The sequence below is a fragment of the Haliaeetus albicilla genome, chromosome 13 (genome assembly GCF_947461875.1).
Source record: "Haliaeetus albicilla chromosome 13, bHalAlb1.1, whole genome shotgun sequence".
Classification (NCBI taxonomy): Eukaryota; Metazoa; Chordata; class Aves; order Accipitriformes; family Accipitridae; genus Haliaeetus; species Haliaeetus albicilla.
Window position 1 is genome coordinate 26,929,610 of NC_091495.1, and position 24,725 is coordinate 26,954,334.

The following is a 24,725-nucleotide window of genomic DNA, read 5'->3' on the forward strand; positions in this document are numbered from 1 at the left end:
TCCTAGGTCAGGTGTTCCAAGAGCGGTAACTGTCGCAACCTATTTCCTCTGCGTTTCCGCAGAGTATCGTTTTCTGTATCTTACTTCATAATGTCTGAGCGACGGATTTGGTGATTTTTCCTGCTGTTGATACCGTATCTTAACAGATTTTTCTCGATGAAGCAATCGCCAAACAGCCAGTTATAAATCTGGCGGACTTGGCAGGAAGCGAAAGGCAAAAATCCTCTGAAGGATCTGAAGGAGACAGGTTGAAGGAAGGCGGGTGGGTAAATCTAAGTCTAACCACGTTAGGAAATGTCACCGGGTGTTTTTCTTCCTCTTTTTTTAAAAAAAAATAATCCTTTCCTGTGAAGTAAAAATTAAATTCCTGCAGGTGAAAAATAGTTTTCCCTCCGTTCAGGATTCCTTGCCGTCTGGCTAATGAAGTTACTTAAATGAATAAAGCCTGAGACGTCCATAAGCACGAACATACTGAAGCACGTGCCTAAGCATGAATATACGGAAGGTTCTAATCTGGTAGGCTCTTCCCCGCCGCCGGCCCCCCAGATTTGCTTTTCATAGTCATGCTTCTACTTTTCACTTTATTTTCCCTTAGTGCTCTGGCTGAGGTTGCTACAGGAAAGAGAGCGGTGCATATCCCATACAGGGACTTGGTCCTGACGAGACTCCTGCAGTCTGCCCAGGGGGGAAAGAGCAGGACCATCATGGTAAATTGACTCTTGAATTTATAACCGGCTTTGCCCATTGAAATAGAATTGTGCGGCTCTGACATTGGTGAAAGTGAGTGTAGTTTAAAAGCTAAGCTTGCTTCCTGTGCAACATAAAGGGGAGAACCCTTCTGCTGGTCAAAAGCTTCTAGCCACTACTAAACGCGTTACTCCAATGGAGAGCACTTCTGTTTTTGGAACAGAAATGTGGCTGGCACAAAATAGATATCTCTGTCTACGTTAGAGATACAACCTCCGTTTCTTCTGAAAGAGTTTTCTGCATATCTGTAAAAATTTATCGACAGATAGGTAAATGTAGCTATAAAACTCAGAAGCACCTGTTTTATATAAAACCCGCGTTCTTTACCTACCTAAAACTAGGCTGCGTTATGAAACAAGTCCTTTTTTCCCTGACTTCTGAGATTATCGTTTGTGCTGTGCACCAGAGGTTGCATTCCTAAATGAGATGAAACTCCCCTAGGTTCTTCCTTGTCTCAGGTGAATTATCTGTATGCTCCAGCGTCTTTGAAGAGGTATTTTTTTTAAAGGAAGTGCAATTAAATGAAAGGTGGAAGAATATGAACAGAAAATGTGCACATGTGAAAAGGTTGACTGTAAATGCTGATACTCTCAAAACAGCTTACCTGGGTTTCTTCAGATGCTAACTTGCGTAATTCAAATTGAAGGACAGATTCTTCAATTGCTACTTGTACAAATACCATCAAAGTGGTTTTGCGCCTTTTTTTTTTTTTTTTTTTTTTTTTTTGCGTTGGTGCTAGCATTAAGGCAGAGTTAGCAGGACTCGAGCGCCTTCAGTATTAATTTTTGCAAAAACCACCTCTATCTTCTCATCTTTCTTTCTGTCTCATTTCTCTTCTGGCACAAGTGTTAGAAAGAGTTAATTTATGGCCAGATTGCTAAGACACCTGGGTTCTCCTTTTCTATTTGAGGAGTTAGCGGTCTATCTTTCCACGTTAATCCCTGTCTGTGTTTTGGTAGTGTTTAAAACTATTTTAAAAAGCCTCCTTCAAAATCTAATGTCAGTTAATACTTTTCATATGCTTAGAGATTGCGGCCGTTGAGTCCAGCAGACATCTGTTACGAAGAAACTTTGTCAACCTTACGATATGCTGAAAGGTACGCTTTCATAAGTTTTCCCTTTCTGGTCTTGGTGCACATTGCGGTCAGGTGCTGGGCAAAATGACAGAAGATACCAGTTCAACGGGACTGACAGCTCAGAAGGAAGAAAGGGTGAATCTGCCCATAGGCAGGGGCGGCACACGAAGAGCTTATTCTTTACCCTTATTAACAAACGGCATATGTTTTTACAGCTAAGTTGTACGACAGAGGTAAGTGTATTTCCTGAGGATTCCAGGTCTCCCTCATATGTGTGACTTAACTGAGCTTCTTTCCTGCCCTTTCTCTCCCAGTAACACAGCACCTCTAAAACTAAGCTGTAGTTTGGGGTCCCACAGCCCAACCGTGGTTGAAAGGTAGAACATAGAAGTGATGCCTGCTGCCAGGCATTTGTCGTCTCTGCTTCCCAATCCCAGATCCCAGCGATAGTGCCACACAGAGCTCTTCCTTCCTGCCCAGGAGCAGCTTGCTTTCCCGGCCACTTTCCCAGTCCGTCAGCTCCTTCTGGAGGAGAAGGTTCCCTCTCTGCTCCCCTTTGCTCTCCTCCTGCGCTTCCTGGGCCTCAGGACTGAAAACCGCTCTCTTTGCAGTCCTTTCAGTCAGGCTTTTGCTGGGACTCCAGCACTAATGCCTTCTTATTCCCTCTCCCGTAAAAAGAGGTCAGGCACTTACACCCCAGTCCGTTATCCCAAAGCGGATGATGGCTCGGTGACCTTGTAGCCGCAGCAGCCTGGCTGTTCGCAGGTGTCAGGAGCAGAAGATTTAATGTCTCCGGCAGCAGTTCAGTCCTGCAGAGAGCTGAACTGCTTTCACGTGCCGATATGAACGCAGACCAGCAAACTCCCCACGCCTGAGCCAGCTCCGTGCAGGGGCAGCTGGAGTTGTCCTTTGCCTGCCTACCTGCCGTACCCACACTTACAGTGGGTGAGGTGTGGTTTTGCAGTATCCCATCCCATAGTGCCCCGCATACTAGAGGCAGAGCGGCTATGGCTACATTGCTGCAAGTTAGGGTTAGCTGGAGAAGAGAAGGGTTTTCGTGGGCTGGCAGGGGCGAAACCAAACCAGGCTGTGATTGCTGGTAGCGGTACAAGAGAGGGCATCAGATGTTTCCACCGAAGGAGCAAAGTGGCTGTGAGACTTGTTCGCTTGTGAAGTTCCAGAGCTACATGGGCTATTTCCGAACAGGGAAAAGAGCAAAACAAAACAAACCCCAAAGTCAGGTTTGATTGGAAACGTTGTCGTTTGCTGGGATTGTCTGGGTAACAGCTTCTTTTGTGTCTTTTATGTATTTTCGTATTTAAAAGGACAGAACGGGTCAGGAACAAAGCAGTGGTAAATGCAAGTCCCAGTGAGAAGCTTCTAAGAGAACCAACCGCAGGCTGAAAATAACAAACTGTTGTCCAGACTGGCTGGGCTCGGGAGCACAGGGCGACCAATAGCCGATGGAACACGTACGTATTTCAGCATAAATACAGCTATGAATAGCAAGCAGACTTTGACTTCCCAAAACATTATCAGGAGGCATTTTTGGTAATCTGTAACACTGAAGAAGTATGGTGGGAATGGAGCTGAGGAGGATTCGCCGGGGTCGGCTCCTGTGCACGCTCTGGGCACCGTGTTTTGTTGATCACCTTCTGGTTAGACGAGGACAAGGAAGATGGCAGCTTTCGTTTCCAGTTCAGGATGCTGACAGCAGCAACAAACATCTCGGCTGTTCCGCAGCGAGGTGGGTTTGTGTCCCCGCGTGCCATACGGTCCCCAGGAGGTTTGGGTTGGAAGGGCTTGCTCTGCAAGAGGCCAGACCGCCTCCCACTGCATGGCTTCCTCGCTGCTGGTCCTCGTCTCTCACGGGGTTTGATATTTTACACATAGGTACCCTGGTTAAAGCTGTCTTGCTGTTCACAAGAGGTGTGGGTTTTGCTGGCTGAGAACAAGTGGCAGATCTGGAGCACGCAGGCGACGTGGGAGTCCTGGCTGGAGGAAGCCCAGAAGGAGTGGGAGCACCAGCACGCTGCAGTGGCTCAGGCGAGTTTCCCAGTAATGGGCATCGCGGCCAGATACCTTAACCTCTGCTCTTCTGCTTCTGATCTTTTCCCCTTCTTGTCATCTTTAAGACTCGTTGCTCACACACTTCTGTGCCCACAATGCCCCGACGAGACCCTCCAGGGGCTTTTCAGCCAGGGTAAACTGGCAATAACGTAGGCCTGGGTTACGGGTCCACAATATAATAGCAAATCTCTCGTGAGCTCAGATAACAGAATATTCTGTCTACTTCTAAGTACCTTACGGTTTCTTGGTTTCATTTTGTAGTTGTGAGAAATCATGACTGAAATAAAAGATGCCAGTGAATGTACCGAGCCATGTCAAAGCAGCTCAGGCTTGGGTCGCCTCAAAGTCCTTGACAGGGAGAACCAGAGGTTTTCACTTTAAAACCAGTCATGAGATGAACACCCTAGAACTTGGGGCAGATGTGTTCTTTGCACTTTCTGAAAGAAAAAAAAACCAAACCAAAACCCAAAAAACCAAATCCCCAAACCCCAACACCCCCTCCGTCCCCTTTCAGTTTTGGGCATGTTTCTGAAAGCAACCAATGTTCACATGACTTATTTAGCCAGCCAGAAGCATTTCAGTAGGAGGCTGTGGCGGTGCGTAAGAGCCAAGGAGTGCATGACGGGCTGCTCTGGGAAAGAAGGGGCCTGATGGTGACTTGATGAATAAGTCGTTCAAGGCACACCTTCACTGAAAGGCCATACGCTGCTCCCCTCCCAGCTGCTTTTCACAGACCATTTTATTGCTTCAACATGGGTAACTGCCAAACAGAGGAGCTGGGAAATTGGCTCTCTGCATAGAGCGGCGATTGATTGCGGGAAGAGGGCTGGGTTTAATGGGGAGAGCAGAGCTTTACAGGAATCCCGCGCGTTTTGTGGGGGTCTCTTGATTTTTGCATGAAGCCTGCATCACGCAGCAAAGTTGCTGACTTAAACAGAAGTGCTTGATTTCTTCCTGACTCGAGGTCTGGAGCTTCTGCCAGTAGAAGGAAGCGTGGAGTCAGTCCTTCAGCTCTAGTAATTGCTTGCTGATGGTGTTTGGTAAAACTAGGGGAAATTCAGGGGCTGAATTCTGTCGGGAATGCTGAACCCCGTGTAGGGTGTACGGCTAAACGTGGTAGTTCAAGTGCCGCCTTAGGCCCATCGGTCTGGATGATGGCATCAGTCTTGGCTGGCAGCTGTCACAGGTGTTTGGGCACACAGGACAGTACCCTGTTCTGCTGAGGACAGCTCCTCATCCACTTACTGCATCGGCTCGTTTTCCTGCATTGATTTGCCTGGGGTGTGCTTTTTTAAGACGGTGAAATGAACTTAATCGGGCTTCTATTAGTTTTGTGTCTTCTCCCTAGCAAGCTGTTGGATACAGTTTTAGAGAAGTAATGGCGACAAGCCTTTGCTGGTGTGGTATTTTTTCACCTGTGTGGTGGAGAGAATACTTAAATTGGTAGGAGAGAGTCACCAAAAGCCTGGGCCTGTTGCACGTGTTGCCAATGTTTTTGCGGTTCAGCTTGTCAGGTTGCTGTTTGTCCAAGTACGTTTCAGAGCTGGATGCTCAGAAGCCGTCTGGACGTGGTGCTGGGCAGGCTGCTCTAGGTGACCCTGCCTGAGCAGGGGCTTGGACCAGATGACCTCCAGTGATTCTGGAAGGCCGCCTTCTTCCAGAAGAGAACTTCTGGAAGTTCTCTTCCTCGTGATTCTGTGATTCTAGAACTTGTGCTGGGAGGGGCGAGCACCGGGGCGACGGCACACCGGTGTGGTATGCTGGAAATGTCAGCTGCTGTCTCCCTCTCTTAGGAAGGCTGCGCGCGTGTTCTGTACTGAGACACTTAGCACCTATGTCTGTCTGTCCAGGTACGCCAAGCAATGCAAAAAGAGCGTAAGTTCAGAAGGGACTTTCGGAACTTTTGCTAGCTTAGCCACGTTAGACAGGGGCTGCGACTCTTGAATGAAAGTATGGTTGTGTTAGAGAATAGCCATAGGAGGTGGCTGGGTAAACTGGCTGCAGTGTCAAATTCTGAGCTGTGTTGGTTTTGTTTGTGTTTTCATTTGAAGGGAAGTCAAATCTATGGTCTTAGCTGTTGGGGGTTGTTGGGCTAGAGAGCTGAAATTCTTCCTTCTCCTCACCTTCTGCTGTAGGTTTGGGCTTGTGGAGCATCCGCACAAACTCTGCAAGAGAATCTGTAGGCTGCACTTGAGCGAAATAAGCCTGGCTGTGGAGTTCCGATACAGACCGTCTCTGTTATGCTAGTGGCTTTTTAGACTAGAACTTAGGCTTTGGATTAAATGTAGGGTGGTTGCCTAAAGCGTCGGGGTGGGGGGGTGTTTCTGCCTAAGTGGGAAAGAAATGACCCGGTGGTACTCACAAAGTCACCTGCTAACTCGCTCACTAAATCTTCTTTCGGCAAGAGTAAAATATGGCAAAGCGCAAATTCACTGAACCCGACTACTAAGGTGCAGAAAGTGTCTTTTCCATCCACTGCTCCTCCAGCGCTTGTGAGCTGCCTCCTGCTTTTCTGGGGAAAATGTCATTGAACCAGTCGTTAACAATAATTCAAAAAATTCTGCCATTGTCATCTTTACCTGTTATTCAACAAAGTGGATGCTGGTTTTCTCAAAAGGACTTAGTTTTTCTTCCATTTCTTCTTCTTTGGCTTCTTCCCACTCTTTGTCCTGTTTCCTTGGAGAATGTGACCTGAATCGTGTCACACACTGTTGTCCGTTCTCTGATCACCAGGTAGCAGCTCCCTGAAATCGCTTTAGCTTCCACATCTGGCTGAATGAATGACGCCCGTCAGCTGCAGCCTTTCTCAGTGAGACAGTGAGTCTCTACGTGCACGAGGGAGTTAAAAGTTGACTGACTGTGTCTCGGGTGGTGTCCTTTCTAAAAGGAAAGGGCTCTGCAGCTCTCCTTGCAAACCGCGTGTGTAGTTTCACACGTGTATGAGCTAGCATAACGGCTGACTGCCACAAAATGGAGACGGACAAATTCCCTCTCCTTCTTCGCAACGCACTGTCCTGCCTCCTTCCTTGTGCCAACTTTCATGCTTGCTAGTTCTCTCTGCCAGCCGGTTTAACTCTCTAAGCTGGTGGAAAACTATCTACTTTTCTGGGTTCGTTTCCCGTCTGCTTAGGCAGTTAACCTGGCTCGTAAAGTGCTCTAAAAAGTGCTCAAGTCAGTGCCAGGTAAGCCACAGGAATACAGCAGTAGAACAAAGGAGCAGATGGAGAGATGGGAGGCGGCAGCAAGGCCTCTCTTCCGGCGGCAGTGAAGGCAACGTGTTTTGTGAAACCGTATCTTCAGCTGCGACTGAGCGTATTTTTAGCTTTTTCTTCAGTAAGCCTGTAACATTGTTGGCCTTTGATTTTCCTGGACTACCGTCAGTCAGAACTGACATCGCAGAACTCTGACTTGGCTGTATGTGATTCCACTTGAATATGTAATTTCTCTTTTTTTTTTTTTTTCCCTTGGGATTTTTAATCCAGAAATCTGTCATCAGTCTATGACTTGTGGCACGTTCCTTTCTTTGGGAACAGTTCATGGCGTTTAGAGGTCATAAGTAGCAAGGGTGAAGAAGAACGGTAATTTTGGCAACTTGTGCACAGACCACTTTGGTGTAGGATACAGCGGGGAGGTTGGATTCTGGCTTCCTCCTGAACATGGAGTAGGCCTGTGGCGTTTTACACTGATCTGTTTCCTACCAGACAGAAGGAGGAATGTGACTGTAGTTGTTTTCAAAGAGAGCAGAAATGCAGTTAGTGTTGGATATCTCTCTTAAAGGAGAGGCTTCACACCTTTAACTAGTTCTATCTAACTATTTTCCCACTGTGTGGATTTGCCAGTAATCCTTGGTTTAACTTAGCAGAATGATGCAAGTAAAACATCCTAATAGCCAGGTCACTGTATATACAGTTCAGGCTTTATTGTGGAGTTTATCTTCCTAGTTCTATATTGCCAAGCCAGATGTCTAGGAACAAAATGTTTCAAACGCCCGTTGGCGTGCTGGCGGAAACCTGGGCATGCCTGATGGTCTAGCGTTTTCACGTGCTTTTCTACGCAGTTAATAACTGCAGCGGAATTAAATTTAAAGTTGCATGAATGGTCCGGGCGTTGGAGTGTTACGTATTTGGTGGTTCTTAGCGGTGGTATGGGCCTGATAAGCACATTTGATGTGTACTGTAGGCAGGAGTACACTGTGTCAAGGTGTGAGCTTTCCACCAGAGAAGAATTCTTTCTGATTTGGTGGGGAGTTTGGGGTGGCGAGCGGTTTGTTTTTACGCTCAACTCTCCCCAGTAGAGTATCTTAAAATTTGATGTGCAATTTGGCCACGCAAAGTTCTGTGCTCTTGGCCTGTCCAGGTAGGCAGTGGCAAAGGCAGGGTGACGCAGGGTGACTCTTGTTCTTCCTCTTCTGAAATTTCTTCCCGTGATAATCTTCTCTGGTCATTCCTCCTTTCTTATTCAGCATCACGGTATTGCTGAAGGCACCTATCAAAACAGCTGGACGTTGAAGGCCTTTGAGAGATGCTATTCACCAACCCAATAGATCTGTATTTGTATTTGGTATTATGGGTTACTGATAAAACATATTGATTAAATCATTACAATTAAACTGAGCCGGAAGGCTGGTCAAACTGCGGGGCTTTTTACTCTCTGGAGCCCCTGGATGCAGTGCAAAAGTTCCTCCCGCTGTCACTGTGAAAGGATGACAAGTACCAAAAAGCAAACGCGAGAAAACTACTGCAAATGAGTTGTCCCACTTGGAACTTGACCTGTGCTAGTTGTGAATGCTGGCAGGGCGGTCAGGCTGGCCGGCTGCAGCAGCGTCCTGCAATACTGGCTTTGCCATCGGCAACCTTTTTTTCCGAAGGTTGACTTGCGCTTAGTGCGGGACCCTGGCTTACACTGCCTGTGTTTCACGCGCTCGTTGTTTTCATGCTGGCAGAAGATACTGGAACATGTTCTCAGGTAGAGTGCTTGTGACCTGAAAAATAGTAGATTCCAATGCCCAGGCTTTAGAGCATGACCTTTCTCCACAGAAGTACAATTTGTGTAAATGGTATTATTTATAAGCGTTTCCCTTTAGTAACTTTGTGTTGCTCCCAGAGTCTGGTCTTCAGAACTAGCTGTAACCTCCTGTGCCGTAAGGAAAATAGGTTATTAGTGCACGCTGGAAGAAGCAACCATAAAACTTTGTTTGCGGGAGAACATGTGTGCTACAGTTAATGCAATAGGCTTTGTGTGCCCATTGAAGTGGCTGGCTGTACTGGTTTGTGGCGTAGGGTAAGGGTTCTGTTTGATGCCCGAGTTGGTCAGCATGTGTAACGCCCAGGAATGGCGAGCTACGTAGAATATCTTCCTTCTGAGACTCCATGGAGAAAGCAGTGCTATTTGAAGAGATGCTTGAACCTGTCTTGTCTTCCGGAGGCTTTTTCAATAACCCATAGAACTTGCAAAACGTAGTGAGCTAAAGTAGTTTGTATTTCCACGTGTGTGGAATATCTCTTATTTAGCCTCCTATTCAATCTTGTAAGTCACCTGAGCTTTTAAGTTCCCCCCCCAAAAATCTGTCTTGACATAGTGAAACGTGAACTGTCTGTGGAGCACCGATAGAGGTGTGGAAACTGAAAGGCCTCAAAGTTTTTGTAAAATAGTGCAGAGATGTGATAAGGACTGGCAATAGGAAGGAAAGGACTGGAATAAGGAATATGGGGATTTAAGTGTAGAAAAGAATCCGTGTTTTAAGGTGCTGTGTTATGTTCAGGTGATAAGTGTATGGAAAACTACTTTCCAGCTGATGAGCTATGAAAGTCTGTATCGCTTGTCATGTGGAAACATCAACAGTACATTTTCTGGAAGAGTTTGAGAGTGAAGGTAGTTAAGAATGTAGTATTCCTTAAAGTTCAAAATAAACACACAAGAAGTGAACGAGACACAAATGATGCCCGAAATCTACTAGAAGACAATTGGCAATAAATAATGAGGTACAAAATCAAGAGCAAGGACAAATGGAAACTCATACCTCTTACTGCAGTGCTAATTGAAATATGCTTTTTCTCACATCACATCTTACTAACCTGTCTGAGTAGACTTGAACTCGGTGTATTGGTTTTTTTTCCTGTTATTGACCTTATCAGTACCCCTGTGTCACTTTTTGTTGGTGATCTCATAGGCATTCGAAAAGTAAAGGGATTCTCCTTTTGCTCTGCTGTGAGATCAAAAACTGTCCTGAGTGGCATTTTTTGAAGGAAAAGAGCTACAGGAGCTGTATAGGAGATTACTTGCGGCATACTGATGAAACTTCTGTCAATCTCAAAAAGCACATCTCAGTTATGGCTGACATGAGTCTGTTTTTGCATTTTTTTTCTTTATTTACAGTGAAGAATGCGAGACCTATCAGCTCAGGTAACGAGCAGTCTGCTGCAGTTTCCAGAGGTGACTACTCAGGCACTTGGGGAAGATGAGATAACCCTAGGTTCTGTGCTGAGCGGGAAGTTTTCTGGAGGTGAGCATTCTGCTTTAAATTTGGTCTCGGTCTGAAGTTCTTATTGCCTGGAGGTTACCTGAAGCACAGGGTCACAGTATCGACTGTGTCAGGCTGGTGCTGTTAAGATGCATCAGGTTTCGAGAGAACAGGAAGGAAGTTTTAACTATTACAAATGCTAATAGTAAACCCTTAAAACTAGTATAGTTAAACTTTGAAATTACAGCAACCTTCACCAGTCTTGTGCTATTAAAATAATTTAGTTAAGCATGCTGAGTCAGCGGGCCTTCCTCAATGTCGTGCTCACTCAATTTTTAATTAAATAAAAGGCAGTTTTCAAAAAAGTAACAGTGTTGTTTTGGGCCCTATTTATTTGTACCAGCTCAAGCTCTACGACCATCATAACACCACATGCCGAACTAGTTCTTCTTCTACAACGTTACAGAGGCGCGCCCCTCCCCCCCCCGCTTTTTCTTTTCCTAGTCTGAATACAAACAGCAAAGGAAGAGGATAACACTGTTAAGCGCTGCAGCCATATTTCCGACGTATTTAACAGGGTGCAGATGAGTACCCAGGGAGAGCTGCTGAAAGTGGCTAAGCAGATTAGGTAGTTGACTTCCTAGGTGATCCGCAAGTAGAGCTAGCTGGGTGCCTATCTGGTTGTCTAGGCTCTGTTAGACCAGGTGGAATCCATCTACCTGACTGAAAGTGCAGTAATTGAGTTAATACTTCCTCCGAGTTTGTTCAGTGAAACAAAATGTGTTAAATTCTTTCTGTCGTCAGCCCGTGTAAAAGATTAGATTTACTCATGCAGTGCCCATTTGACGATAATTTCTTGCTGCCGTCCAAATCCCTGCCCCAAGTAGGCGTGTGTCAAGTAAAATTAATAAACTAGAAATGAATTGGTTTAGATTTGTTATCTTTGAAGTGTGCTTTAAGACTCGTATTCCCGTGTGTATTTAGACGATTTCTAGCCAAAACAAGCTGAATATGGGATGAAGACTCTAGATCGATATGTTGTCATCTTCATCCCAAACAGTCAAAATCCTTCGGTGCGGGAATGACAAGTAGAAATGCAAAAGAATAAGGTTGTTGATATTGAGAGGTGGTGCTGGAGGATCTCCATGGGTGATTTTGAATAATTGACCACAACTAGGGAAGTCAGTCTTCCCTTTTGGGTACTTTTATTGAAGGAAAGGGGCAGTGGCTGTGATTTTTCAGTTGTTTTCAGTCTTGTATTGGAAATTTGCTTTAGTCAGCTTTCTTTTCTCTTACAGGGAGAAATGGCTTGGCATGGTTGGCGTGTGGTCCTCAACTGGAGGTAGTGAGCTCTGTGACGGGAGAGCGGCGCTCTGCTTACCGTTTCCGTGGAGTAAAGAAACAGCCTCCCACCATTCGTGTGGTAAAGGATTTTTCCTGGCAGAAGAGAACGGGACTGCTGGTTGGGTTGGAAGAAGCAGAGGGAAGTGTTCTCTGTCTGTACGACCTTGGAATATCGAGAGTGGTTAAAGCAGTTGTTCTCCCAGGAAGGGTACGTCCACTTTAATCGGAGGAACGAAGCTTTTGCGTTGTCAGGTGCTGCGTAATCCTGTTTCAGGAGAAGCTTTGGAGCGTCTCTTTGTAGGCGGTATTTTTTCTATCTTGCATTAGTGCAGACTGTCACTTCAGAGTATCCAGTCAAGAGAGCCCTGGTGCAAACTCTTGGGCTTAACGGTACCGTTATCTTTTGAGCTTACTGATCGTAAAACAAGTTTTCTGGGTTTATGGTAGAGCACATAGTTACCTAATTCTCCACTGCCACAAAAAGGCATTGAGAACTATCTTTTATTGGCCAGAGTGAAAAAGAAAAAAAACCCCCGCTGTTCCCAGTGTCTGTAACGTACATTTCGGAAATGCTTGGTTTCTATATACGTTAGAAATACTGTCTTTAAAATACCTGAAACTTCCGTAGTTGTGCTGTAAATGACTTAGACACATTCCCCTGAATCTCAGACTAGCAAGCAGGTGGCTTTAGAGCAGAACAGATTTTTATGTTGACTTAGGGTAGGAAAGAAGAGCCGTTAGGGAGTTACCTGACGGATTGTTGAAAGATTGACTTTCAACCTGCAGTCCTTGAATCTCTGCTTATTGAATATTGTGTTTGTGTAGATGGGAGAGGCTGGTGGAATGTTACTCATTTTTTTCTGTCTTCTATAAGCCAGGAAGTCCGATGATGTAATGTCCCCTAGTCTCATTATCTTAATGTGAACAAGAATCAGTGCAAGTTAATAGAACATCAAGATTCACTATATTGTTTTTTTCTTGATATAACTGGAAACAATGCTTTGCTTTTAAGTCTTGTGGTCCTCTGTATTTACTTTCTTGTTTCTGATGTGCTAATTCCGGCTTCACTTTTGAATGATTTCTGTTTAGCTTGTCAAACAGCTTAAATGCTAGCTTGCAGTTTTCCTGTAGGTAACTGCTATAGAACCCATAACTAATCACGGAGGACCCAGCGTGAACACTCGGCACCTACATCAGAGTCTGCGATGGCTCTTTGGAGTGGCAGCAGTGGCTACAGATGTTGGTCATCTGCTTCTGGTGGACCTTTGTTTGGATGATTTCTCTTGCAGTCAGAATGAAATAGAAGCATCGGGTAAGCCTGCAGTTTTTAAACTTGAATTTGAGAGTAAGAAAACTTGTGTATAAACAATATGCATCCCACTTGGAAGACACTAGCGTGCAGGCATTTCTGACTGCTGGTTACAGATGGCGGTTTGACTTGGTATAGTCCTGACCTGATTAAAAATGGGAGTGGCTTAATACTCCTCCTAATGTTATAAATGCCCCCCTGCCACCAAGATCCGTATGTCACTATGATGCTTGCCAGTGAGGTGTAGGAATTTTACCACGTGAGTCAGTGCAGCTGCCTGAGAGGAAGTTGTGTCAGAGGCGCCCTATTTCTTGGGAATGTTCTTCTGCTTCTGTGAATTGACTTGGGGCAAATTTTAGGCTTGCTTGTTAAAATGAATCCGACTTGTCAAAAACCGTGCATTTGGATGACTGAAATCTCTAATTTGCATATTCGGATTGCATACGCTGTTTTGGCTATTACAAGAGTGGCTTCAGGAGTTGGTGTCGCTTCAGACAGCTTCATCATGAGGCCCAAACGCTTGATTTACAGAGTCCAGGAAGAATTTGTCTACGAAGGTTACGCTTTTACCTGGTTTTAAAATACGAGTGAGAACACCTGTCCGATCAGAGAGTTCTTCTGTTCTTTGGAAACATACAAAAGAAAGCGTTGCATAAATGGGTATTTTGCCTGGGCCGGTAGAATTGGATGAGACGTGTTGTCACGTCAGTGTTCAAAATGCAGCCTAAATGGCCTGACACATTAATTCATGGCGTGGTTTTGTGTGTGTAGGTCTAGAAGTTGTCACTAGAATTCCTGCTGAAGTTCCACAAAGAAGAGAAGCTGTGACCAGAGAAGGGAGACATCTCTGCTTTCAACTACAAAATCCTTCAGGAACAGCAATATCAACGCTGTACTACATAAGCAGAAGCAATCAGCTCGTTGTGGGTTTTTCAGATGGCTGCCTGTCACTGTGGAATATGAAAACTTTGAAGAGGGAGTAAGTAGGCCTTTACACCTGGCCATGCCCGGAGGTGCAGGGGTCTCAATTGTTTGCTTACGGAAGCATGTTCATGAAAGAGAACTTTTTTAGGGACTGAAATTTTGGGTATAGTCTTGGAATGTTTAGAAATCCTCTTCTGAAATAACTATGAAAAGTCATACGTGGATTAAGTGGACTGCCTTCTCCCCAGTGGACTAGGATTGTTTTCCTTCTTGTGCCTGTGGCTCGAGGGATTGTGGAAAGCATGCTTCTTTGGGTTACGTCAAGCAGTTTAGGATGCGATAGAGCTCATTTTTATAAGACGCTTTGTCCGATCAGTAGTGTTCAGTGAAGCCAGGAAATGTGTGTGTTTTGATGAACCAGATTTTAGGAATGATTTTTCAGAACCAGCTACTGCAGTTAGGGCATAGATTGAGAAGCTTACGTATGTTAATAATGTGGGTTTGGTGATAATATTCTTTAAAGTGTCCAGGATGAAACTAGTGAGACACGAAAAATCAATAGCTGATCCGTGCCTGAAAAGATACTCTTTCCTACATGTCAGCCTTGTCCAAAACAGGGGACTGACCCATTCCGAGGCAACGTTGCGTGTGAATGAAAATTTGCTTGGAACACTTGGAGACGAGGATAAGGGGCATGTAAATCTAGAAGCAATAGAAAAATTAAGAGACGATTTTATATCTGCCAAAGGGCAATCACACGTGAAATATGTGACCAAATTCAGATAGGGATTGGCTTAAGCAAACCTGCAGTGACTCACCAGAAACTGTTGGATGCATAAATAGGCAGTGGAGGACTAACTGGGTGGCAAGAATAGATTGTGAAGGTACACGTAAGGTTCAGAAGTCTGGAGGAAAAATGCTTTACGTAGCATCCGAGTAAAGAAATGAGCAAGTACTTGTGGTTTGGCACTGTCTTAAATTTGTTCAGAAGATAGGCTGCATTTTAAGTTCAATATTGAAGTCGGCTGGAACAGGAGGAACAATCTTTTGCCTGGCAGCTGAAGTAATCATTTCTGTTCTTCCTCCCTAGGCGGAGGAGGATATAACCCCAGGTTATTGCATTTGATGGACAGTAATTTCCTCAGCTCTTGACTGTTGCATAAAAAGTAGTCGCTTCCCTGACTCACTTGTCTGAGATGGAAGTATGACCTTCTGTACTTTGAGGATAAGCATGGAAAGATAAGCTTTTTTCTCAGAAGATGCTTCTACCCTTCTACAAACAGTTAGGGCCCATCGTAGGCTCACAGGTTTTTATTTTTCTCTCTTTTCCCCTTTTCCTTTTTTTTTTTCATTTTTTCTTTCTTTTTTTTTTTTTTTTTTTTTTTTTTTCCCCCAACCACGTAGGCACCACTCTCAGCTTGAAGGAGGAAGGATTCCTGTCTATGCTGTTACTTTTCAGGAGCCTGAGAATGATCCTCGCAATTGTTGCTACTTGTGGGCTGTTCAGTCTACACAAGACAGGTGAATAAAAAGTTACTATAAGCCACTGACTGCATTTAAATTTTTTTGTATCTTTGTTCACATACCGTTGATACATGTATATTTGTTTTGTTTATGTAGCTGTGCAGGAGATTCTCTCAGGTGTGGAAGGTGTTAAGCTTACACTGCAATTTTTACAGGATTTAACAGATGTGAAGAGGGACCTACTAGTGCCTACCTTCTGAAAGAAGGCAAAGCAACAGTGGCTGTATTTTTGTGCTTGCATTCTTAAACGATTTCCTTTGTTTCTTGAGGACTGCTTCACCATTTGTTTGGTACTCGCACCGTGGTATTAAAATACCATTAAAAGTACTTGGGGCTGCAGATCTCGAGCGCTAAACGTGCCGATATGACAGCCGGCTGCCCCTAAAGGAGGGAGGTGACAGTATTGCGGATTACCTTGTGCCAACTTGCGCCGTCTTTGGAGCTTTTGTGAGCCAGGTCAGCTCACCTGGCAGTGGCAGAGACCGATCACTGTTCAGCAGCAAAGTCAATGGTTTCCTGCTGGGCTAATGACCCGAATCAGTATGTGGAAGGGTGCAGTGTGTGTATGCAAGAGAGGGGCTGGAACTTTGATGGGGTGGGAAGGGAAGGGAAAGGAAGGGAAGGGAAGGGGAGAAAGATCTCTCTCTTTCAGCATCAGCAAGCTATTTAATCAGCTCAGCCGTTCACAGAGTGGCAGCCTTTTTAAGTTTGACTTTAAAGCAACAATTTGTAGTCCATACAACATATTAAAGCTTTCAAACTGTATGGTTAGCATTTGCCCCTGAAGCTGTTAGTGTCCAAATGTCCTCCTTTGTGTTGTAGCGGCTGCACGTGACCAGTTATCTGATGGTTTGGGAAGTGGTGTTTTACTTTTCAGCAAGAAAACATCAGTCTAGATCTAGTAAAATGATAACAAGGCCTCTAAAGCAGCTTTGTAATCAAATGTCATAATTTCTACCTTTTCCAGTGAAGGTGACGTCGTGAGTTTACATCTGTTGCAGTTAGCATTTGGTGACAGAAAACGCTTGGCCCCAGGACAAGTCATGTATGAGGTAAGGCGTGCACGTATGTGAAAAGATGAAAATAGTGATTTTGTCTATGTGAGTATCAGTTAAGTTGTCAGGGGTGATTTTTACCATCAAAATTCAGAGGTGACCGAAAACCCAATCTTTTGCTGAGTCTTCTTGGGCATGTTTTATACTGCTGCATCTCTTGTAGTGCTCTAAGCACTTTGGCAGGTCGACAGGAGAAAGATGCTTTAATCGTTCTCCAGTTTCACTTTTGAACTTCTGCTTTGCTTTATCCTCTTTTAAAAAAAGTTATTTGTAGCTACAGTCTTAGCGGTGGCAAAGACAATACCTTGTACTGTGTGCTGCTTTGGAAGAAAACCCAGTCGTCGATATCCATTCCTTGCGTGGCTACTTTGTTCTGTCTCAACGCTTTAATGTTAAAATGGGGGACCTTTTACTATTTGGCAATGCTTTGTCTTGGCCATCTTATTTTCCTGAAAAAGGTGCGACGAGTGTCAGATTTCACCTCAGAGGGTTGAAATGTTTCAGCAGCTTTGAAAAATGGGTCTACTAAAATTTCCAGTTTTAAAAAAAGCACACAAAGTGATTAAATAATGTGGTTTGCGTTTGTGACCTGAGAAAGCTGTGGTGTCGTTAGTGTAAGACTTTTAACCCTCTACAGACAGTGCAACCAGTAATACATTCACAGGCTTCTAAGAGGTGTCAGGCACCAGTCTCTGCCGTTGAGATATTTTGCTCCCCTGCTGTTCCTGCGTTCCTGTGATGAGCGTTGTGCAAGGTTGAAACAGGAACCAATCTCACAAGGTAGTTGAAGAGAGAACTAAACAGCTGGACCTCTGGGGGGAAAAGTCAGGTTCTTCAGCTAGCTTCCAGATGAGCCACTCCCACATGTAGCTTCATACCAAGACTTGCTAACACCTACTGCCAAAAAACCCCCCAAACAACTCCCACCCCCCGGAAAAAAACCCAGAAGAAGCATTAGTACAGGATCTGTGTTCTGCAGAGGACACTGGGAGTGTCGGAATACTTCCCTGTAGTCACAGATTGGTCAGTCCTACATGACTGTCTGCCTGCGTGACTGGCTGAGTCAAGTTTCTCGTCTGTCTTCCGTGGCAGAAAATTTAAGAGTTGTTCCCAGTTGCCGGGCCAAATTGGAGTAAAGGAGGAGGAATCTGCTGTTGACCCTTGTTCGTTGAAGAGAGTTCACAGAAGCTTGAAAGAAAGCTTGAAATCTAGTGCATCCAGCCATGGTCATGGAGCGCACCTTTACATTTGTCCTACATGATGCTTGCAGGTGGATAGAGTATACAGCCTCCACGTCCACATCAGAGTCTGACGAGTGCATCTCATTTGAAAACTGTCTTCAGATTTTATGGGTCAATAAAGTCATTATTTAACATCTTCCACGCAGTGGAGTTCCTTAACTTAGATTTGCTTGCCCCAGCGGAGAATTTAAAATACGCTGTTTTGCTTCAGAAGTTGTCTTAGGCAGGAGTCATTTGATATCTTTTTTCCCTTCCCCTCAGCCCTAACTTTGCGGGCGGACTGGCTCTTCACAGATGAATAAAAGTTGAAATTTCTAGCGGTGAAAATTTGTCTCCAAGAGGTTGATGGAGCTGTAGTACTTTATCTGACGAAAGGGTCTTTTGGCATGGTGGACCTGTTCAGGACATCTGGAGTTGTAGTCCTTTATCTGATGAAAGGGTCTTTTGGCATGGTGGACCTGTTCAGGACATCTTTTATTATAAACTGTGTTTGGTGATTATTCCTTCTGTAATAAAAATGGGATTCTTTGCTTAGGCTTCATGCTAGTGTTTCAAAGAGATGGTTTAGATTTTTCCTATCTACTCTGCACATGTCTGTTATTTCCAAAGTTGCTTGACAAAGTAGAATGAACTGTGCATACTTCAGAGCAAATTTTAGCTAGGGAAATGCTAAATTCTGAAAATGTGCAAAGCCCGTTACTATTTGACGCTTCATTCTCTTGCATGTCAGATGTAGTTTCTATTTGCCATCAGAAGTAAGCTCATGGGAAATATACGGTACAATATGCATATTATATTATATGCATATTATATTATACATATATACATTCTTTTATATTTAGCTATAATGTATGTTTTTATCTCAAAATGGCCTTTTCTCTCTCCTTTTATTTTTTCCCCAGGGTCTGGAATACTGTGTCGAAAGATACAGTTTAGGTCTCGCAGGTGGAGTCTTTCCCTTGAGCGGGCAGGCCAGCGATATTAAATTACTTAGCTGTCAGACTGTAGAAAAACTTCCCAAACGTGTCGACGGAGAGGATAGCGTTAATGCAGGTTTGTTCTAATGTCCCTGTTTGGTTATTCTAAAATAAGTAGTTTTGGAATCTAAGCAATGAATGCTGTTCTGTACCCCAGTCTGTGAGTCTTGAATACCTTTACAGACTAGCTTGTTGGGCTTATGTAAAAAGAAAAAATGGGTGCTTAAGTTATAGGGGACTTCTTTAACGGAAAAAATAAGTTGTATTTTATGCTTGCTGACATGCTATAGCGATGTATGGTGGGGTCACCTGCATGAAGCTTGTCAGTCATTTTATTCCTCCAGCTGTCGTCTTTGAACAGTAAGATGATGCTCCCCATGGCTTAGGAGTGTTACCTGAATTTTTCTTTCCCTGTTCCAACCTATGTCTGCATCTGCATCTGCATCCAGCTGGTGGCCGGTCACAAGTGGTGTTCCCCAGGGCTCGGTATTGGGGCCAGTTCTGTTTAATATCTCCGTCAATGATCTGGACGAGGGGATTGAGTGCACCCTCAGTAAGTTTGCAGATGACACCAAGTTGGGTGGGAGTGTTGATCTGCTTGAGGGTCTACAGAGGCTCTGTGGAGGGATCTGGCCAGGCTGGCTCAATGGGCCAAGGCCAACTGTATGAGGTTCATCAAGGCTAAGCGCCAGGTCCTGCTCTTGGGTCACAAGAACCCCATGCAACACTACAGGCTTGGGAAAGAGTGGCTGGAAAGCTGCCTGGCTTTGGGCCCCTCGCTACAAGAAAGACATTGAGGTGCTGGAGCGCATCCAAAGAAGGGCAACAGAGCTGGTGAAGGGTCTGGAGAACAAGTCTTACGGGGGTGGCTGAGGGAACTGGGGTTGTTTAGCCTGGAGAAAAGGAGGCTGAGGGGAGACCTTACCGCTCCCCACAAGTACCTGAAAGGAGGCTGTAGCGAGGTGTAGTGTTGGTCTCTTCTCCCAGGTAGCAAGTGATAGGACGAGAGGAAATGGCCTCAAGTTGCGCCTGGGGAGGTTCAGGTTGGATATTAGGAAAAATTTCTTCACTGACTGTGTTACGAAGCATTGGAACAGGCTGCCCGGGGTTGAGTCGCCATCCCTGGAGGTATTTAAAAGACAGGGAGACGTGGCGCTTAGGGCCGTGGTTTGGTGGTGGACTTGGCAGTTGGGTTTAGGGTTGGGCTCGATGAACACAAAGGTCTTTTCCAACCTAAGCAACTCTATGATTCTACGATCTGCCTGTCCATTTCTTCCTCTCTAAATCTAATAGGTTCCTACACCTGCAGGTTCTTAAAGCAATAGCTTTCCTTGTCCATATACACAGTTACAACTCTTACGATGTCTTTCATTATCTTGCAATAATTAAATGTCCGTCTCTGGGTTTACAAATTCACTTATGCTCTGACCATATTTCTGAGCCTGCTGCAGTGATAACTTCCATGGCCCTTTGTTTTGACTGCATTATTCACCTTCCCTCTCTTCTTACTGGCCTTTACTGATGTATGATGTTTACAAAGAAGACACTTGCATGATCTTTCTAGGCTACTTCTGTTTACCATCTTTGACTTAGTCCTGAAGCGGCAACTTGCATCTCTTTTGTGATGCCATCCTCTATCAACAGTGTGTCAAAATCTAACAAAAACACCGTTGGATTTTCTCCACTTGTGTCACGTTTCTGAGGAGAGTGCCTCCTAAAAGCTTGTTAAAAACAAACACACACCACCACTCCACCACAGCCGAAAAAAAAAAACCCAACCAAACCAAAATAAGAACAGCAAACCCCCTTTCTGTCTCCTTTTTATGAAGCATGAGGCATGGAGAAATACCTGTAATTTCTCTGATGGTTTCTAATTAGCTTTTATTCAGAATGTGTTCGAGTTAAGTTCTAGGCACACATGAGCTGCTGTTGGATGTGGGTTGAGGCTAGCAATGAAGCTGTCTTCTGAATTATGAAAATAATTGGTATCTTCAAAGGCACTTGCAGCAGCTACAAAACGGAAGCGGCACAGATGTTCACAATGAAACATAGTAAAGTGTGTGAGGATCCCTAAACGTAATGATGAATTCAGCAGAGAACAGAGAAACATTTTGCCAAACAAACAAACAAACTGTCGCCTTCTTCCTTACTCTGCTAGGGTAAATGATATACCACATCCTTTGCTTACATCTGGAGAATGCGTTCTCCCCAGAGAGGACAAACCATTCCACTTATTGAGAGAACTGGAGTATAACGTTGTGAATGTTTTATGTTAAAATCTTTATTCCAATTTCCCGTTTGTTGGGTTTGGGGTTTTTGTATTTATTTTGTGTGATAATTGTGTTCGTTCATTCTGAATGTGCTGGAAAGGAGCTATTCTTAAAACCTGTAATTGAGTCCAATCTGGAAATTAGTAGTGCCTGCTGAGTGATACAAGAAGAAGGGGCAGTATGACTGAAACCTGTCACAGAGATGTTTGCTATTCCGTAAATTTTTTTTGTTGTTCTCAGTGAGTGTTGTGCTTCGTGAGTGATATAACAGAATTAAGCCAAAATAGGAAGTGGTGTTTTAAACATATCAGCTATAGCGTTATTTTCTACAAACAAGAAACAATGTCTTGTCTTTTACAGTAATATCGCCTGACACCAGTGTATCACTCTTCAGCTGGCAAGTGAATACATGTGGTCAGGGAAAAGCATCTGCTTACTTGGGTGTATTTGACATTAATCGCTGGTATCATGCTCAAATGCCAGATTCACTAAGGTATATTTTTATTAAGTTGTTTTCAATATCCCTGCAAATCAATCATTTGAAAGTCGGTGTTTAGCTTATGCACTTGCTTGCTTTCAGGCCAGAAGAACTCCTTCATGATTGCCCCTATTTTGCGTTGTGGTCACTGGATGCTGTAATAAGCATGACTTCTCCAAACCCCATTTTGGATATTCTGGTACACGAGCGGAGTCTAAGTCGGGGAGTTGCTCTTTCTCATCCACCACCTGAGCAGTTTTTTCATCCAAGCTCCTACAATTTTGGTAGGTATTTCACTGCTTTTGGTAGTGATAAGCTTAAAGTGAGGTCAAATGCCATTTATTGGTTCTCCTGTTCATTGTTTGTCACTCAAAACCCATCCAAAACCAAAAAGCCCCAAACGCCCACAAGCCCAACCCTTGATTACGTTGTACTAGCAAGGTGTTTAATACTGTGACACATATCTGACAGTCTGCTGAGTTTTGGGGTTTGGTGCTTTTGTAATGTAGCCTGTGAAGTGGTGATGGTCATCAAATGAAATGAGGTTGAACTGAAGCTCAGAGCAGAGCACCTCGATAGCACTAGAGATAAAATTTCTACACGCAGTAATTATTTTCAAAAAAATAAGTTTGGAAGTGATCTGATGAAGAAAATGGGTACTCAGTGACAGCTTTCCGGATACTGCTATTTACAAAACGTAAACTGGTCATAAGCTAAGTGCGAGAGTATGGAAGGCTGTCAAACGTTCATTGTCTCTGCAGATGGTACGTGCTTGCTGAACTCCGGAGTTGTTCGTATGACTTGCATCGGCTTCCAGAAGGAGGTGATCTTTTACTGTATCTTTATTGAGAATGGCAAGAGATGAACCTTTCCTATGTTTTCTATTGCACTGCTTTCAGTGTCGGAGACCATTTTACGCCCATCCTGCCCATCCACACGCATGATTGCAATTGTGTCCTGCCAGTTTTACGCAAATGGTAACATTTTAGGTCCACTCTTGGGACTGTAAAACTACCACTGTCTCCTGTTGAAGCACGCTGAGGGATTGAATGTCTAGAGCGGAATACAACGTTGCTGTAGGAGCAAGAACAAAAATGTTGTGGAAGTTGGGGAAGGCTGTTACTTCTGCATTACCCATCAGTGGAACTGCCTCCATAGTCTTGAGTTAGGGTTTTGATGCCTGATTAACTTGAAAAAGGGGGGCAGAATGGAGAAAATGAAATATTACTTAACTGTTTGAGAAGAAATGATTTTTTTTTTTCTCCCGCACTTGGCCGAATTAAAAGTTCCAAGCCACTGCACAGCCTGTGACAAATAATTTTGAATTAAATTTCAGCTCACTAAGTGTTTCCAACATAAATCAACTTCTGCACAAACAAGCACAGAAAGGGTCTTCCAAAGCGTGATTTAAAGTTGTGTGCTAGCTTTAGCTTAGATAGAATATATTTTGTGTCAGTGTTCAGGGTAAAAAGAGGTCTGTGTATTGACAGAGAAGCTAGAGAATACTTAATTAAGCATTGCAAGGGCTGACCTTTTGTTTTACAGGATATTTTTTATAAACCGTAGCGGTTAGTTTGGCTGCCGTCTTTAAGACTCTACATAGTAGTGCTTACTGATGCAAGCTTTCTAACAACTTAAGTGAACATTTGTATTATTTCTCTTAGCGATTATTCAGAACCTTAGTGACTGAATAATACTGCTGTCTTAATCCGTAGTTTTTGATTAATGTTTCAGGCCTTGAATTTTTTAAAGAAACGTGGTCCTTTAATAAGTGAAGCCATTCATGATAGCTACAACAGGTGTCTTGTAGCTGGCTTGCTGTCTCCAACATGCGTTGATGTCCAGCCATCCAGTTTGAGTCAGGTGAGTGCATATCAGGGAATCAAGGGGGAAGTACATCCATCTTGTCTGACAGGGCTGTAGAGGCTACAAGACATGATAATCTGATTTTCCTGTTATTTGCAAGTTGCATTGAAATGCAGGTGTTGACTTGAGTTAGCAGAAGTTACAGTATTCTTCAATCCAAACTAGCGAGTTTGAGTGGGGGCAGCACTAAGAGATCTGCGTTGAGAGACCCATCTCTTAATTCCGTGCCACAGATACGCACAAGGAAGCGTGCAGGCAGTGCTGGTCATGCGCACCATAAAGCATCTTTCCCTCACAACAACCTTCACCCCATCGGTTTCTCAAAGCATTATGTTCAGTGCAGTAGCTGACTATGGGGGTGTCTCACTCGGATGCGAGCTGTTGCAAACATCAGCTTGCTGCACTAGACGTGATCACTTGCTTCCAAGGAATTGGGCTGTGGTAAACAATTACTCTCGTCAGCTCTGCCCGACAACTTCATCACCGCTCCCCCTCATCTTCCCTTCATCAGTAGGCTTTCCTGCAGCCTCTCAAAGCAGATCTTCACCTCTGTAGCCTCGTAGCCCAATTTACTCTGCTTAGACTGCCCCCTTGTTGCTGCAATGCCTGAATTGCCTTTATCTCATGACACCCACTATCTTCTCTCTGCTTTGTCCCACCATAGTGACTGCACCCCCCTCGTCACAGGTTTTCCATTTGCAGTGCACCAACCTTTCTCTCTCATCTGAAGAGTTTCATGAGAGACGGAGCCTTTGTGATGAACAGCCCCTCTTCACCCAGGCAGGATCTAAGCTAAACGATTAGCTAGCTAGTCGTCACACAGTGGAGCCATTAGTAGGAAGGGGAGAGCGGTCTTCTCACTGCCCTCATCTTCCTGTCTACTGGATCGTTCACCAGATTTGTGGAAATGCGTTAAGGCAAATAACACTTCTGCACAGTGTGGTAGCTAAAATAAGTTTCTTGGCAAGCTGCCCTAGCCCATAGACTGCTTATTTTGCAAGCCTGACGTAGACTCTTAAATGGGATGTTCTGATGTCAGCTCCGGTTTGGAAATAGCTTGGGCAATCAAGACGTGTTTTAATAACCTTTGCTGAATTGTGGCCATACCATTGAGAGACTTGTTATGCATTTGAGCAGGGGTTTCTTTTGAAAGTTTGTAAGACAAATTTCAGAATTAGGGTCAAGAAGCTGGGTTTGGAGTTTTGTTTGCCACCGTAAGTAGTATCTGGTGTGTTTCCTTGTCTGAAACCCGTTTTCAGAAAAAGATGGACATATCATATGTGTATTCCAATGTGTAGAAATTGCTTTGAATGTAATGATTTTGCCTAGAAGGGAAAGCTACTTTTGAATGTGTTTAAAAAAACACATTAAAAAAAAAACAAAC

At 44.2% G+C, this 24,725-nt stretch overlaps 3 long non-coding RNA genes across 3 annotated transcripts; all 3 read left to right on the top strand.

The window, feature by feature from the left end:
- The first annotated feature begins 339 nt into the window (after nt 1-339).
- Nucleotides 340-3,962, top strand: LOC138688847 (uncharacterized). The gene is made up of 3 exons (XR_011327653.1): nt 340-707; nt 1,774-1,844; nt 3,149-3,962. It is a non-coding gene; the product is annotated as an uncharacterized lncRNA (long non-coding RNA).
- A 6,309-nt stretch (nt 3,963-10,271) lies between these two features.
- LOC138688640 (uncharacterized) lies at nt 10,272-12,874 on the top strand. Its single transcript, XR_011327523.1, has 3 exons — nt 10,272-10,395; nt 11,652-11,905; nt 12,829-12,874. It is a non-coding gene; the product is annotated as an uncharacterized lncRNA (long non-coding RNA).
- A 773-nt stretch (nt 12,875-13,647) lies between these two features.
- On the top strand, nt 13,648-16,507 carry LOC138688639 (uncharacterized). Its single transcript, XR_011327522.1, has 3 exons — nt 13,648-13,985; nt 15,335-15,451; nt 16,422-16,507. It is a non-coding gene; the product is annotated as an uncharacterized lncRNA (long non-coding RNA).
- Nucleotides 16,508-24,725: the final 8,218 nt, after the last annotated feature.